This window comes from Ascidiella aspersa, chromosome 2, assembly GCF_963924565.1.
Source record: "Ascidiella aspersa chromosome 2, kaAscAspe10.2, whole genome shotgun sequence".
NCBI classification, from domain to species: Eukaryota; Metazoa; Chordata; class Ascidiacea; order Phlebobranchia; family Ascidiidae; genus Ascidiella; species Ascidiella aspersa.
The window spans coordinates 21,683,681-21,699,267 of record NC_139448.1 but is presented as its reverse complement, the minus strand read 5'-3'; positions in this window follow the sequence as shown (position 1 = coordinate 21,699,267).

Here is a 15,587-nt window from a genome sequence, read left to right as displayed (position 1 = left end):
ACGTCACAAAGTATCGTTAAAGACTTAAAAGTTTCAGAAGCATGCTGCATTAGTCCGACTTGTGCGCAAATGAAACGGAGTATTATTGATACTGGGGAAAATGGTGCGCGAAGCGCGAAAAATTTGCGTAGTTGACAAAACTTTTAATTTAGAAGACCGCTTTTTATAAGCTTGGAATGTTCGCGGAAACCGTACGAATCTTAGTAAAGTTTAAAGAGCGATGCTGCATAGGCTACTAATAGCTAAATTACAAAGACGTTATTATTCCGCGCAAAAATGTATTAACCAGATAAATTTGGGTAAAATTGCATCTTAGAAAGAGTCAGAGCGTTAGCCTAAAGTCACATGAAAACCTTTAAAACAATACTTTTCAGCAGCGTGATATATTTTACGGTCTATTTTTTTTCATTAATAATAATTTATATAAGGTCGATTCTATTTGAATAAGATACTGAAGATGCTTTATAGCGAAATATATTTATCTTTTTATTACATACAAACATACTGATTTTCGGTTTGCTAAGTTCTATACTTAGTTTAATCTTTATATAGGGTCATACTTTTTATTTAATATTCATATCAAAAAAACGAAAAACAAAGCGCAAATATAACTTATAAGTTTGCAAAACATCCATTTTACAAAGTTACATATTATAGGACGCACTGCGGCTTTTCCTAAACCGGTCTAACACATACAAAATGTAAGCGTTCTTGCCACACCTTGGGTCCGAATTTTGTGAGCGATAGGAAACTGGTTTATTTAACGATATGACAGAAAAATGTAATCATACACAAACAATTGCAGTATGCTTACTGTTCGTTGCTCGACGCATAGCTTTCATGTTCGAAGTAAAGATTTTGAGATCGATTTAGTACGTTTACGATCGAGATATGGATTTCGAGTTCGAATTATTTACTTCATAAACTGTACGAACATTTTAGATCGACGCATAGCTTTTATGTTCGAAATAAAGATTTCGAGATCGACTTATTACGTTCGCGATCGAGATATGGATTTCGAGTTCGAATTATTTACTTCATAAACTGTACGAACATTTTAGATCAACGCATAGCTTTTATGTTCGAAATAAAGATTTCGAGATCGACTTATTACGTTCGCGATCGAGATATGGATTTCGAGTTCGAATTATTTACTTCATAAACTGTACGAACATTTTAGATCGACGCATAGCTTTTATGTTCGAAATAAAGATTTCGAGATCGACTTATTACGTTCGCGATCGAGATATGGATTTCGAGTTCGAATTATTTACTTCATAAACTGTACGAACATTTTAGATCAACGCATAGCTTTTATGTTCGAAATAAAGATTTCGAGATCGACTTATTACGTTCGCGATCGAGATATGGATTTCGAGTTCGAATTATTTACTTCATAAACTGTACGAACATTTTAGATCGACGCATAGCTTTTATGTTCGAAATAAAGATTTCGAGATCGACTTATTACGTTCGCGATTGAGATATGGATTTCGAGTTCGAATTATTTACTTCGCATACAGACGAACATTTTAGATTGACGCATTACTTTCAATAATGCTTTTGAAATAGACTTATTAACTTGTGATCGAGATATCAATTTAATAGAATTTGATTTATGTTAATTATGATCGAAACAAACCTTTAAAAATCGACAATTTTCCTTTATGACCGACATACTGAACGAGACAAATTTACGAAACGACCGAGTTTCTCGAGATCGACTATGTGCGTAGGTCGCAGTAAATATTTAATGTCAAACTGTAAACTTTTTCCTGTTAAAACTGTTAAAATTGTAACAAAAAAATCAAATGTTACTTAAACACTTATCAACACATAACCTAGAGAAGAAGCTTTCGCTACAACTTGCTTTTTAACATTTTATTTTGTGTTAAAGGAAGTTTTTGGCATATATATCGCTAAACGTTATAACTCTTAGTTGAATACTAATCCTGGCATTAAGCGACAGTGGAGTGCGCTGTAAGCCTGTGCTGAATATATTTACGTGTTATAATCTTTAGTCACAAAAATATTGTGAAAATATTTTAACTAAATTTAATTTACAGCAGAATTATCATACCCGTTAGGTGGCGCTAGAACTTATCAATATAACAAAGTCGTTTATAATAAATAAGAAAGGTAAATTAAACGTCTTTGCTCAGGTTATTGAACCACCATGGCAAATCAGCATGATTTGATAACAAATATGTATTAATTACTAGCACCGTCTTCCATTATTAATTGTTGTTTCGCTTAACATTACGCAAGTAAGAAAGTCTTTCGCAACCTGATACCGATAGAAAATAAATTTCACTAGAAAATACTTATTTTTTGTAATGGCAGTATCCATCGAAAACGTTTGCGTAAACACAGCAGAATGTTATAAGTCGGGAAAGAAAGGCGATAAAGCCAACACCCGTGTGACGAAATTACTATTAAATAATGTAACAATTTGCCGTGTCATTGCTGCGTCATAATCTTTTTCTCGCGTCATAATCTTTTTCTCGCACAGAAAATTTCTCTTCTGAATTTTGTGTATAAAAAGGATTGCTTACTAAATAAAAATGTCCAGTAATCAGGATCAATTTACAAGTTGTTCTGCTGTTGAACCAATCAAGTCTTGTCTAGTCAATACAGTGAGTGGTTGTGTTGCTTGCCGGCTTCTGGCTGGTCAGCTCAACACCAGCCAACACAAACTTTGTGGATTTGTAATTAGACAACAGCAAAACTTATTGAAGGAATAGCGAGGTTGATTGCCGAGGCAAATTAGTTTAATGAGACTTGCAATTAAACAACCCAGCTTCAAGTTGAATACATTTTTAGCAAAGGAGCATTATTCTCTTGTTTATAGCAGTTTTCTTAACTTAAATTGGACTTGGAGACTTTCTAAATGACTTGTTTGCCTTGACAACACTGTAAACACAACATCACCGCCTTTTAATAATAACTGATTTGTTTATTATCACACCCCATCCGTCAGAAATCAGTGCAGTTCTAAGCAAAAAGGTCTACGACAATTAGTGCATTCAAAGGATCAAAAAGTCCGACTTTTAGGCTTTGAGGTCTTGGACAATGCACCAATTTGCATTAACAAATGTGCATAAGAAGATTAAGTTTAACAATACTTGACCCAACCAAACCCAAACGCTAACCAGCGCCCTAACCCCAATAATGTGCGATAATTTAATAATTATAACGCTTCAGGCCCCAATACATCAATTTGTGACGTAATAATCTTAAATACAATGGACGAGAAACCATCCGAGTTTGGGCTTTTTTCCCCAGCATTTAAAGAATTATTAAAGTAACGCACATTATTTGGGTTAGGATTCGGGTTAGCGTTAGGGTTTAGGTGGGTCAAGTGTTATTAACCCTATCTCATCGTTTGAGCGAATTTCATCAATGGAGCACCAGCAAATATCTCACTGAAAAGTGACAAACTAAATAACTGACATTTAATTTCTTTCTGATTTTTGCATTTTTTAGTGAAATACTGGTTTAACTTTTAGTTAAGCTATAAAAGCAATGTTATTTAGCAACGTATATCTGAAAAATTCGATCAGAAATTTGGGGAAACGCTCCGACCTAACAAAAGGGCACAAGCAGCAAAAAAGATTGGGATTGGGAACCACTGATCTAAGGCTGTTATAAGTCAATTGTTACATTGAGGTTAATACAGTTCATCAAAACTGCCATTGTAATGCCACTAATAATAAAAAAAACACCAGGGGAAGTCCCAAACTATCGCTGAGGTTCAGGGTTTATCCTCTTCTAAGCAACAAATACAAGGCTTCGAAAAAGTCATTTCGCTGTAAATTTCTTAATCAGGTGAGTGAGAGACCAATGTTATTTCATTTAGTGTGCTCTATAGTAGCTGCATAGCGATTTTTATAAACTTTCTCAGTTCGGATAGTTTTCAAAATCGCCCTTGATTTCTTGGCTATGCGTAAAATGTCAACATTTTTTTGACGAATATTAGGCTTCGAAAAAGTCGTTTCGCTGTAAATTTCTTAATCAGGTGAGTGAGAGACCAATGTTATTTTATTTAGTGTGTTCTATAGTAGCTACATAGCGATTTTTATAAACTTTCTCAGTTCGGATAGTTTTCAAAATCGCTCTTGCTTTCTTCTCTATACGCGTAAATTGTCAACATTTTCTTGACGAATATTAGGCTTCGAAAAAGTCATTTCGCTGTAAATTTCTTAATCAGGTGAGTGAGACACCAATGGTATTTTATTTAATGTGTTCTATAGTAGCTACATAGCGATTTTTATAAACTTTCTCAGTTCGGATAGTTTTCAAAATCGCTCTTGCTTTCTTCTTTATACGCGTAAATTGTCATCATTTTCTTGACGAATATTAGGCTTCGAAAAAGTCATTTCGCTGTAAATTTCTTAATCAGGTGAGTGAGAGACCAATATTATTTTATTTAGTGTGTTCTATAGTAGCCTCATAGCGATTTTTATAAACTTTCTCAGTTCGGATAGTTTTCAAAATCGCCCTTGATTTCTTGGCTACGCGTAAAATGTCAACATTTTTTTGACGAATATTAGGCTTCGAAAAAGTCATTTCGCTGTAAATTTCTTAATCCGGTGAGTGAGACACCAATGGTATTTTATTTAGTGTGTTCTATAGTAGCTACATAGCGATTTTTATAAACTTTCTCAGTTCGGATAGTTTTCAAAATCGCTCTTGCTTTCTTCTTTATACGCGTAAATTGTCAACATTTTCTTGACGAATATTAGGCTTCGAAAAAGTCATTTCGCTGTAAATTTCTTAATCAGGTGAGTGAGAGACCAATGTTATTTCATTTAGTGTGATCTATAGTAGCTACATAGCGATTTTTATAAACTTTCTCAGTTCGGATAGTTTTCAAAATCGCTCTTGCTTTCTTCTCTATACGCGCAAATTGTCAACATTTTCTTGACGAATATTAGGCTTCGAAAAAGTCATTTTGCTTTAAATTTCTTAATCAGGTGAGTGAGAGACCAATGTTATTTCATTTAGTGTGTTCTATAGCAGCTATAGCGATTTTTATAAACTTTCTCAGTTCGGATAGTTTTCAAAATCGCTCTTGCTTTCTTCTCTATACGCGTAAATTGTCAACATTTTCTTGACGAATATTAGGCTTCGAAAAAGTCATTTCGCTGTAAATTTCTTAATCAGGTGAGTGAGACACCAATGGTATTTTATTTAGTGTGTTCTATAGTAGCTACATAGCGATTTTTATAAACTTTCTCAGTTCGGATAGTTTTCAAAATCGCTCTTGCTTTCTTCTCTATACGCGTAAATTGTCAACATTTTCTTGACGAATATTAGGCTTCGAAAAAGTCATTTCGCTGTAAATTTCTTAATCAGGTGTGTGAGAGACTAATGTTATTTTATTTAGTGTGTTCTATAGTAGCTACATAGCAATTTTGATAAACTTTCTCAGTTCGGATAGTTTTCAAAATCGCCCTTGATTTCTTGGCTACGCGTAAAATGTCAACATTTTTTTGACGAATATTAGGCTTAGAAAAAGTCGTTTCGCTGTAAATTTCTTAATCAGGTGAGTGAGAGACCAATGTTATTTCATTTAGTGTGCTCTATAGTAGCTACATAGCGATTTTTATAAACTTTCTCAGTTCGGATAGTTTTCAAAATCGCCCTTGAATTCTTGGCTACGCGTAAAATGTCAACATTTTTTTGACGAATATTAGGCTTGGAAAAAGTCGTTTCGCTGTAAATTTCTTAATCAGGTGAGTGAGAGACAAATGTTATTTCATTTAGTGTGATCTATAGTAGCTACATAGCGATTTTTATAAACTTTCTCAGTTCGGATAGTTTTCAAAATCGCTCTTGCTTTCTTCTCTATACGCGTAAATTGTCAACATTTTCTTGACGAATATTAGGCTTCGAAAAAGTCATTTCGCTGTAAATTTCTTAATCAGGTGAGTGAGAGACAAATGTTATTTCATTTAGTGTGATCTATAGTAGCTACATAGCGATTTTTATAAACTTTCTCAGTTCGGATAGTTTTCAAAATCGCTCTTGCTTTCTTCTCTATACGCGCAAATTGTCAACATTTTCTTGACGAATATTAGGCTTCGAAAAAGTCATTTTGCTTTAAATTTCTTAATCAGGTGAGTGAGAGACCAATGTTATTTCATTTAGTGTGTTCTATAGTAGCTACATAGCGATTTTTATAAACTTTCTCAGTTCGGATAGTTTTCAAAATCGCTCTTGCTTTCTTCTCTATACGCGTAAATTGTCAACATTTTCTTGACGAATATTAGGCTTCGAAAAAGTCATTTCGCTGTAAATTTCTTAATCAGGTGTGTGAGAGACTAATGTTATTTTATTTAGTGTGTTCTATAGTAGCTACATAGCAATTTTGATAAACTTTCTCAGTTCGGATAGTTTTCAAAATCGCCCTTGATTTCTTGGCTACGCGTAAAATGTCAACATTTTTTTGACGAATATTAGGCTTCGAAAAAGTCATTTCGCTGTAAATTTCTTAATCAGGTGAGTGAGAGACCAATGTTATTTTATTTAGTGTGTTCTATAGTAGCCTCATAGCGATTTTTATAAACTTTCTTAGTTCGGATAGTTTTCAAAATCGCCCTTGATTTCTTGGCTACGCGAAAAATGTCAACATTTTCTTGACGAATATTAGGCTTCGAAAAAGTCATTTCGCTGTAAATTTCTTAATCAGGTGAGTGAGACACCAATGGTATTTTATTTAGTGTGTTCTATAGTAGCTACATAGCGATTTTTATAAACTTTCTCAGTTCGGATAGTTTTCAAAATCGCTCTTGCTTTCTTCTCTATACGCGTAAATTGTCAACATTTTCTTGACGAATATTAGGCTTCGAAAAAGTCATTTCGCTGTAAATTTCTTAATCAGGTGTGTGAGAGACTAATGTTATTTTATTTAGTGTGTTCTATAGTAGCTACATAGCAATTTTGATAAACTTTCTCAGTTCGGATAGTTTTCAAAATCGCCCTTGATTTCTTGGCTACGCGTAAAATGTCAACATTTTTTTGACGAATATCAGGCTTCGAAAAAGTCATTTCGCTGTAAATTTCTTAATCAGGTGAGTGAGAGACAAATGTTATTTTATTTAGTGTGTTCTATAGTAGCCTCATAGCGATTTTTATAAACTTTCTTAGTTCGAATAGTTTTCAAAATCGCCCTTGATTTCTTGGCTACGCGTAAAATGTCAACATTTTCTTGACGAATATTAGGCTTCGCAAAAGTCATTTCGCTGTAAATTTCTTAATCAGGTGAGTGAGACACCAATGGTATTTTATTTAGTGTGTTCTATAGTAGCTACATAGCGATTTTTATAAACTTTCTCAGTTCGGATAGTTTTCAAAATCGCTCTTGCTTTCTTCTTTATACGCGTAAATTGTCAACATTTTCTTGACGAATATTAGGCTTCGAAAAAGTCATTTCGCTGTAAATTTCTTAATCAGGTGAGTGAGAGACCAATATTATTTTATTTAGTGTGTTCTATAGTAGCCTCATTGCGATTTTTATAAACTTTCTCAGTTCGGATAGTTTTCAAAATCGCCCTTGAATTCTTGGCTACGCGTAAAATGTCAACATTTTTTTGACGAATATTAGGCTTGGAAAAAGTCGTTTCGCTGTAAATTTCTTAATCAGGTGAGTGAGAGACCAATGCTATTTTATTTAGTGTGTTCTATAGTAGCTACATAGCGATTTTTATAAACTTTCTCAGTTCGGATAGTTTTCAAAATCGCTCTTGCTTTCTTCTCTATACGCGTAAATTGTCAACATTTTCTTGACGAATATTAGGCTTCGAAAAAGTCATTTCGCTGTAAATTTCTTAATCAGGTGTGTGAGAGACTAATGTTATTTTATTTAGTGTGTTCTATAGTAGCTACATAGCAATTTTGATAAACTTTCTCAGTTCGGATAGTTTTCAAAATCGCCCTTGATTTCTTGGCTACGCGTAAAATGTCAACATTTTTTTGACGAATATTAGGCTTAGAAAAAGTCGTTTCGCTGTAAATTTCTTAATCAGGTGAGTGAGAGACCAATGTTATTTCATTTAGTGTGCTCTATAGTAGCTACATAGCGATTTTTATAAACTTTCTCAGTTCGGATAGTTTTCAAAATCGCCCTTGAATTCTTGGCTACGCGTAAAATGTCAACATTTTTTTGACGAATATTAGGCTTGGAAAAAGTCGTTTCGCTGTAAATTTCTTAATCAGGTGAGTGAGAGACAAATGTTATTTCATTTAGTGTGATCTATAGTAGCTACATAGCGATTTTTATAAACTTTCTCAGTTCGGATAGTTTTCAAAATCGCTCTTGCTTTCTTCTCTATACGCGTAAATTGTCAACATTTTCTTGACGAATATTAGGCTTCGAAAAAGTCATTTCGCTGTAAATTTCTTAATCAGGTGAGTGAGAGACAAATGTTATTTCATTTAGTGTGATCTATAGTAGCTACATAGCGATTTTTATAAACTTTCTCAGTTCGGATAGTTTTCAAAATCGCTCTTGCTTTCTTCTCTATACGCGCAAATTGTCAACATTTTCTTGACGAATATTAGGCTTCGAAAAAGTCATTTTGCTTTAAATTTCTTAATCAGGTGAGTGAGAGACCAATGTTATTTCATTTAGTGTGTTCTATAGTAGCTACATAGCGATTTTTATAAACTTTCTCAGTTCGGATAGTTTTCAAAATCGCTCTTGCTTTCTTCTCTATACGCGTAAATTGTCAACATTTTCTTGACGAATATTAGGCTTCGAAAAAGTCATTTCGCTGTAAATTTCTTAATCAGGTGTGTGAGAGACTAATGTTATTTTATTTAGTGTGTTCTATAGTAGCTACATAGCAATTTTGATAAACTTTCTCAGTTCGGATAGTTTTCAAAATCGCCCTTGATTTCTTGGCTACGCGTAAAATGTCAACATTTTTTTGACGAATATTAGGCTTCGAAAAAGTCATTTCGCTGTAAATTTCTTAATCAGGTGAGTGAGAGACCAATGTTATTTTATTTAGTGTGTTCTATAGTAGCCTCATAGCGATTTTTATAAACTTTCTTAGTTCGGATAGTTTTCAAAATCGCCCTTGATTTCTTGGCTACGCGAAAAATGTCAACATTTTCTTGACGAATATTAGGCTTCGAAAAAGTCATTTCGCTGTAAATTTCTTAATCAGGTGAGTGAGACACCAATGGTATTTTATTTAGTGTGTTCTATAGTAGCTACATAGCGATTTTTATAAACTTTCTCAGTTCGGATAGTTTTCAAAATCGCTCTTGCTTTCTTCTCTATACGCGTAAATTGTAAACATTTTCTTGACGAATATTAGGCTTCGAAAAAGTCATTTCGCTGTAAATTTCTTAATCAGGTGTGTGAGAGACTAATGTTATTTTATTTAGTGTGTTCTATAGTAGCTACATAGCAATTTTGATAAACTTTCTCAGTTCGGATAGTTTTCAAAATCGCCCTTGATTTCTTGGCTACGCGTAAAATGTCAACATTTTTTTGACGAATATCAGGCTTCGAAAAAGTCATTTCGCTGTAAATTTCTTAATCAGGTGAGTGAGAGACAAATGTTATTTTATTTAGTGTGTTCTATAGTAGCCTCATAGCGATTTTTATAAACTTTCTTAGTTCGAATAGTTTTCAAAATCGCCCTTGATTTCTTGGCTACGCGTAAAATGTCAACATTTTCTTGACGAATATTAGGCTTCGCAAAAGTCATTTCGCTGTAAATTTCTTAATCAGGTGAGTGAGACACCAATGGTATTTTATTTAGTGTGTTCTATAGTAGCTACATAGCGATTTTTATAAACTTTCTCAGTTCGGATAGTTTTCAAAATCGCTCTTGCTTTCTTCTTTATACGCGTAAATTGTCAACATTTTCTTGACGAATATTAGGCTTCGAAAAAGTCATTTCGCTGTAAATTTCTTAATCAGGTGAGTGAGAGACCAATATTATTTTATTTAGTGTGTTCTATAGTAGCCTCATTGCGATTTTTATAAACTTTCTCAGTTCGGATAGTTTTCAAAATCGCCCTTGAATTCTTGGCTACGCGTAAAATGTCAACATTTTTTTGACGAATATTAGGCTTGGAAAAAGTCGTTTCGCTGTAAATTTCTTAATCAGGTGAGTGAGAGACCAATGCTATTTTATTTAGTGTGTTCTATAGTAGCTACATAGCGATTTTTATAAACTTTCTCAGTTCGGATAGTTTTCAAAATCGCTCTTGCTTTCTTCTTTATACGCGTAAATTGTCAACATTTTCTTGACGAATATTAGGCTTCGAAAAAGTCATTTCGCTGTAAATTTCTTAATCAGGTGAGTGAGAGACCAATGTTATTTTATTTAGTGTGTTATATAGTAGCTACATAGCGATTTTTATAAACTTTCTCAGTTCGGATAGTTTTCAAAATCGCTCTTGCTTTCTTCTCCATACGCGTAAATTGTCAACATTTTCTTGACGAATATTAGGCTTCGAAAAAGTCATTTCGCTGTAAATTTCTTAATCAGGTGAGTGAGAGACTAATGTTATTTTATTTAGTGTGTTCCATATTAGCTACATAGCGATTTTTATAAACTTTCTCAGTTCGGATAGTTTTCAAAATCGCTCTTGCTTTCTTCTTTATACGCGTAAATTGTCAACATTTTCTTGACGAATATTAGGCTTTGAAAAAGTCGTTTCGCTGTAAATTTCTTAATCAGGTGAGTGAGAGACTAATGTTATTTCATTTAGTGTGTTCTATAGTAGGTACATAGCGATTTTTTATAAACTTTCTCAGTTCGGATAGTTTTCAAAATCGATCTTGCTTTCTTCTCTATACGCGTAAATTGTCAACATTTTCTTGACGAATATTAGGCTTCGAAAAAGTCATTTCGCTGTTAATTTCTTAATCAGGTGAGTGAGAGACCAATGTTATTTGATTTATTGTGTTCTATAGTAGCCTCATAGCGATTTTTGTAAACTTTCTCAGTTCGGATAGTTTTCAAAATCGCCCTTGATTTCTTGGCTACGCGTAAAATGTCAACATTTTTTTGACGAATATTAGGCTTAGAAAAAGTTGTTTCGCTGTAAATTTGTTAATCAGGTGAGTGAGAGACCAATGTTATTTTATTTAGTGTGTTCTATAGTAGCTACATAGCGATTTTTATAAACTTTCTCAGTTCGGATAGTTTTCAAAATCGCTCTTGCTTTCTTCTTTATACGCGTAAATTGTCATCATTTTCTAGACGAATATTAGGCTTCGAAAAAGTCATTTCGCTGTAAATTTCTTAATCAGGTGAGTGAGAGACCAATATTATTTTATTTAGTGTGTTCTATAGTAGCCTCATAGCGATTTTTATAAACTTTCTCAGTTCGGATAGTTTTCAAAATCGCCCTTGATTTCTTGGCTACGCGTAAAATGTCAACATTTTTTTGACGAATATTAGGCTTCGAAAAAGTCATTTCGCTGTAAATTTCTTAATCCGGTGAGTGAGACACCAATGGTATTTTATTTAGTGTGTTCTATAGTAGCTACATAGCGATTTTTATAAACTTTCTCAGTTCGGATAGTTTTCAAAATCGCTCTTGCTTTCTTCTTTATACGCGTAAATTGTCAACATTTTCTTGACGAATATTAGGCTTCGAAAAAGTCATTTCGCTGTAAATTTCTTAATCAGGTGAGTGAGAGACCAATGTTATTTCATTTAGTGTGATCTATAGTAGCTACATAGCGATTTTTATAAACTTTCTCAGTTCGGATAGTTTTCAAAATCGCTCTTGCTTTCTTCTCTATACGCGCAAATTGTCAACATTTTCTTGACGAATATTAGGCTTCGAAAAAGTCATTTCGCTGTAAATTTCTTAATCAGGTGAGTGAGAGACCAATATTATTTTATTTAGTGTGTTCTATAGTAGCCTCATAGCGATTTTTATAAACTTTCTCAGTTCGGATAGTTTTCAAAATCGCCCTTGATTTCTTGGCTACGCGTAAAATGTCAACATTTTTTTGACGAATATTAGGCTTCGAAAAAGTCATTTCGCTGTAAATTTCTTAATCCGGTGAGTGAGACACCAATGGTATTTTATTTAGTGTGTTCTATAGTAGCTACATAGCGATTTTTATAAACTTTCTCAGTTCGGATAGTTTTCAAAATCGCTCTTGCTTTCTTCTTTATACGCGTAAATTGTCAACATTTTCTTGACGAATATTAGGCTTCGAAAAAGTCATTTCGCTGTAAATTTCTTAATCAGGTGAGTGAGAGACCAATGTTATTTCATTTAGTGTGATCTATAGTAGCTACATAGCGATTTTTATAAACTTTCTCAGTTCGGATAGTTTTCAAAATCGCTCTTGCTTTCTTCTCTATACGCGCAAATTGTCAACATTTTCTTGACGAATATTAGGCTTCGAAAAAGTCATTTTGCTTGAAATTTCTTAATCAGGTGAGTGAGAGACCAATGTTATTTCATTTAGTGTGTTCTATAGCAGCTATAGCGATTTTTATAAACTTTCTCAGTTCGGATAGTTTTCAAAATCGCTCTTGCTTTCTTCTCTATATGCGTAAATTGTCAACATTTTCTTGACGAATATTAGGCTTCGAAAAAGTCATTTCGCTGTAAATTTCTTAATCAGGTGAGTGAGACACCAATGGTATTTTATTTAGTGTGTTCTATAGTAGCTACATAGCGATTTTTATAAACTTTCTCAGTTCGGATAGTTTTCAAAATCGCTCTTGCTTTCTTCTCTATACGCGTAAATTGTCAACATTTTCTTGACGAATATTAGGCTTCGAAAAAGTCATTTCGCTGTAAATTTCTTAATCAGGTGTGTGAGAGACTAATGTTATTTTATTTAGTGTGTTCTATAGTAGCTACATAGCAATTTTGATAAAGTTTCTCAGTTCGGATAGTTTTCAAAATCGCCCTTGATTTCTTGGCTACGCGTAAAATGTCAACATTTTTTTGACGAATATTAGGCTTGGAAAAAGTCGTTTCGCTGTAAATTTCTTAATCAGGTGAGTGAGAGACCAATGTTATTTCGTTTAGTGTGCTCTATAGTAGCTACATAGCGATTTTTATAAACTTTCTCAGTTCGGATAGTTTTCAAAATCGCTCTTGCTTTCTTCTCTATACGCGTAAATTGTCAACATTTTCTTGACGAATATTAGGCTTCGAAAAAGTCATTTCGCTGTAAATTTCTTAATCAGGTGAGTGAGAGACAAATGTTATTTCATTTAGTGTGATCTATAGTAGCTACATAGCGATTTTTATAAACTTTCTCAGTTCGGATAGTTTTCAAAATCGCTCTTGCTTTCTTCTCTATACGCGTAAATTGTCAACATTTTCTTGACGAATATTAGGCTTCGAAAAAGTCATTTCGCTGTAAATTTCTTAATCAGGTGAGTGAGAGACAAATGTTATTTCATTTAGTGTGATCTATAGTAGCTACATAGCGATTTTTATAAACTTTCTCAGTTCGGATAGTTTTCAAAATCGCTCTTGCTTTCTTCTCTATACTCGCAAATTGTCAACATTTTCTTGACGAATATTAGGCTTCGAAAAAGTCATTTTGCTTTAAATTTCTTAATCAGGTGAGTGAGAGACCAATGTTATTTCATTTAGTGTGTTCTATAGTAGCTACATAGCGATTTTTATAAACTTTCTCAGTTCGGATAGTTTTCAAAATCGCTCTTGCTTTCTTCTCTATACGCGTAAATTGTCAACATTTTCTTGACGAATATTAGGCTTCGAAAAAGTCATTTCGCTGTAAATTTCTTAATCAGGTGTGTGAGAGACTAATGTTATTTTATTTAGTGTGTTCTATAGTAGCTACATAGCAATTTTGATAAACTTTCTCAGTTCGGATAGTTTTCAAAATCGCCCTTGATTTCTTGGCTACGCGTAAAATGTCAACATTTTTTTGACGAATATTAGGCTTCGAAAAAGTCATTTCGCTGTAAATTTCTTAATCAGGTGAGTGAGAGACCAATGTTATTTTATTTAGTGTGTTCTATAGTAGCCTCATAGCGATTTTTATAAACTTTCTTAGTTCGGATAGTTTTCAAAATCGCCCTTGATTTCTTGGCTACGCTTAAAATGTCAACATTTTCTTGACGAATATTAGGCTTCGAAAAAGTCATTTCGCTGTAAATTTCTTAATCAGGTGAGTGAGACACCAATGGTATTTTATTTAGTGTGTTCTATAGTAGCTACATAGCGATTTTTATAAACTTTTTCAGTTCGGATAGTTTTCAAAATCGCTCTTGCTTTCTTCTCTATACGCGTAAATTGTCAACATTTTCTTGACGAATATTAGGCTTCGAAAAAGTCATTTCGCTGTAAATTTCTTAATCAGGTGTGTGAGAGACTAATGTTATTTTATTTAGTGTGTTCTATAGTAGCTACATAGCAATTTTGATAAACTTTCTCAGTTCGGATAGTTTTCAAAATCGCCCTTGATTTCTTGGCTACGCGTAAAATGTCAACATTTTTTTGACGAATATCAGGCTTCGAAAAAGTCATTTCGCTGTAAATTTCTTAATCAGGTGAGTGAGAGACAAATGTTATTTTATTTAGTGTGTTCTATAGTAGCCTCATAGCGATTTTTATAAAGTTTCTTAGTTCGAATAGTTTTCAAAATCGCCCTTGATTTCTTGGCTACGCGTAAAATGTCAACATTTTCTTGACGAATATTAGGCTTCGCAAAAGTCATTTCGCTGTAAATTTCTTAATCAGGTGAGTGAGACACCAATGGTATTTTATTTAGTGTGTTCTATAGTAGCTACATAGCGATTTTTATAAACTTTCTCAGTTCGGATAGTTTTCAAAATCGCTCTTGCTTTCTTCTTTATACGCGTAAATTGTCAACATTTTCTTGACGAATATTAGGCTTCGAAAAAGTCATTTCGCTGTAAATTTCTTAATCAGGTGAGTGAGAGACCAATATTATTTTATTTAGTGTGTTCTATAGTAGCCTCATTGCGATTTTTATAAACTTTCTCAGTTCGGATAGTTTTCAAAATCGCCCTTGAATTCTTGGCTACGCGTAAAATGTCAACATTTTTTTGACGAATATTAGGCTTGGAAAAAGTCGTTTCGCTGTAAATTTCTTAATCAGGTGAGTGAGAGACCAATGCTATTTTATTTAGTGTGTTCTATAGTAGCTACATAGCGATTTTTATAAACTTTCTCAGTTCGGATAGTTTTCAAAATCGCTCTTGCTTTCTTCTTTATACGCGTAAATTGTCAACATTTTCTTGACGAATATTAGGCTTCGAAAAAGTCATTTCGCTGTAAATTTCTTAATCAGGTGAGTGAGAGACCAATGTTATTTTATTTAGTGTGATCTATAGTAGCTACATAGCGATTTTTATAAACTTTCTCAGTTCGGATAGTTTTCAAAATCGCTCCTGCTTTCTTCTCCATACGCGTAAATTGTCAACATTTTCTTGACGAATATTAGGCTTCGAAAAAGTCATTTCGCTGTAAATTTCTTAATCAGGTGAGTGAGAGACCAATGTTATTTTATTTAGTGTGTTCCATATTAGCTACATAGCGATTTTTATAAACTTTCTCAGTTCGGATAGTTTTCAAAATCGCTC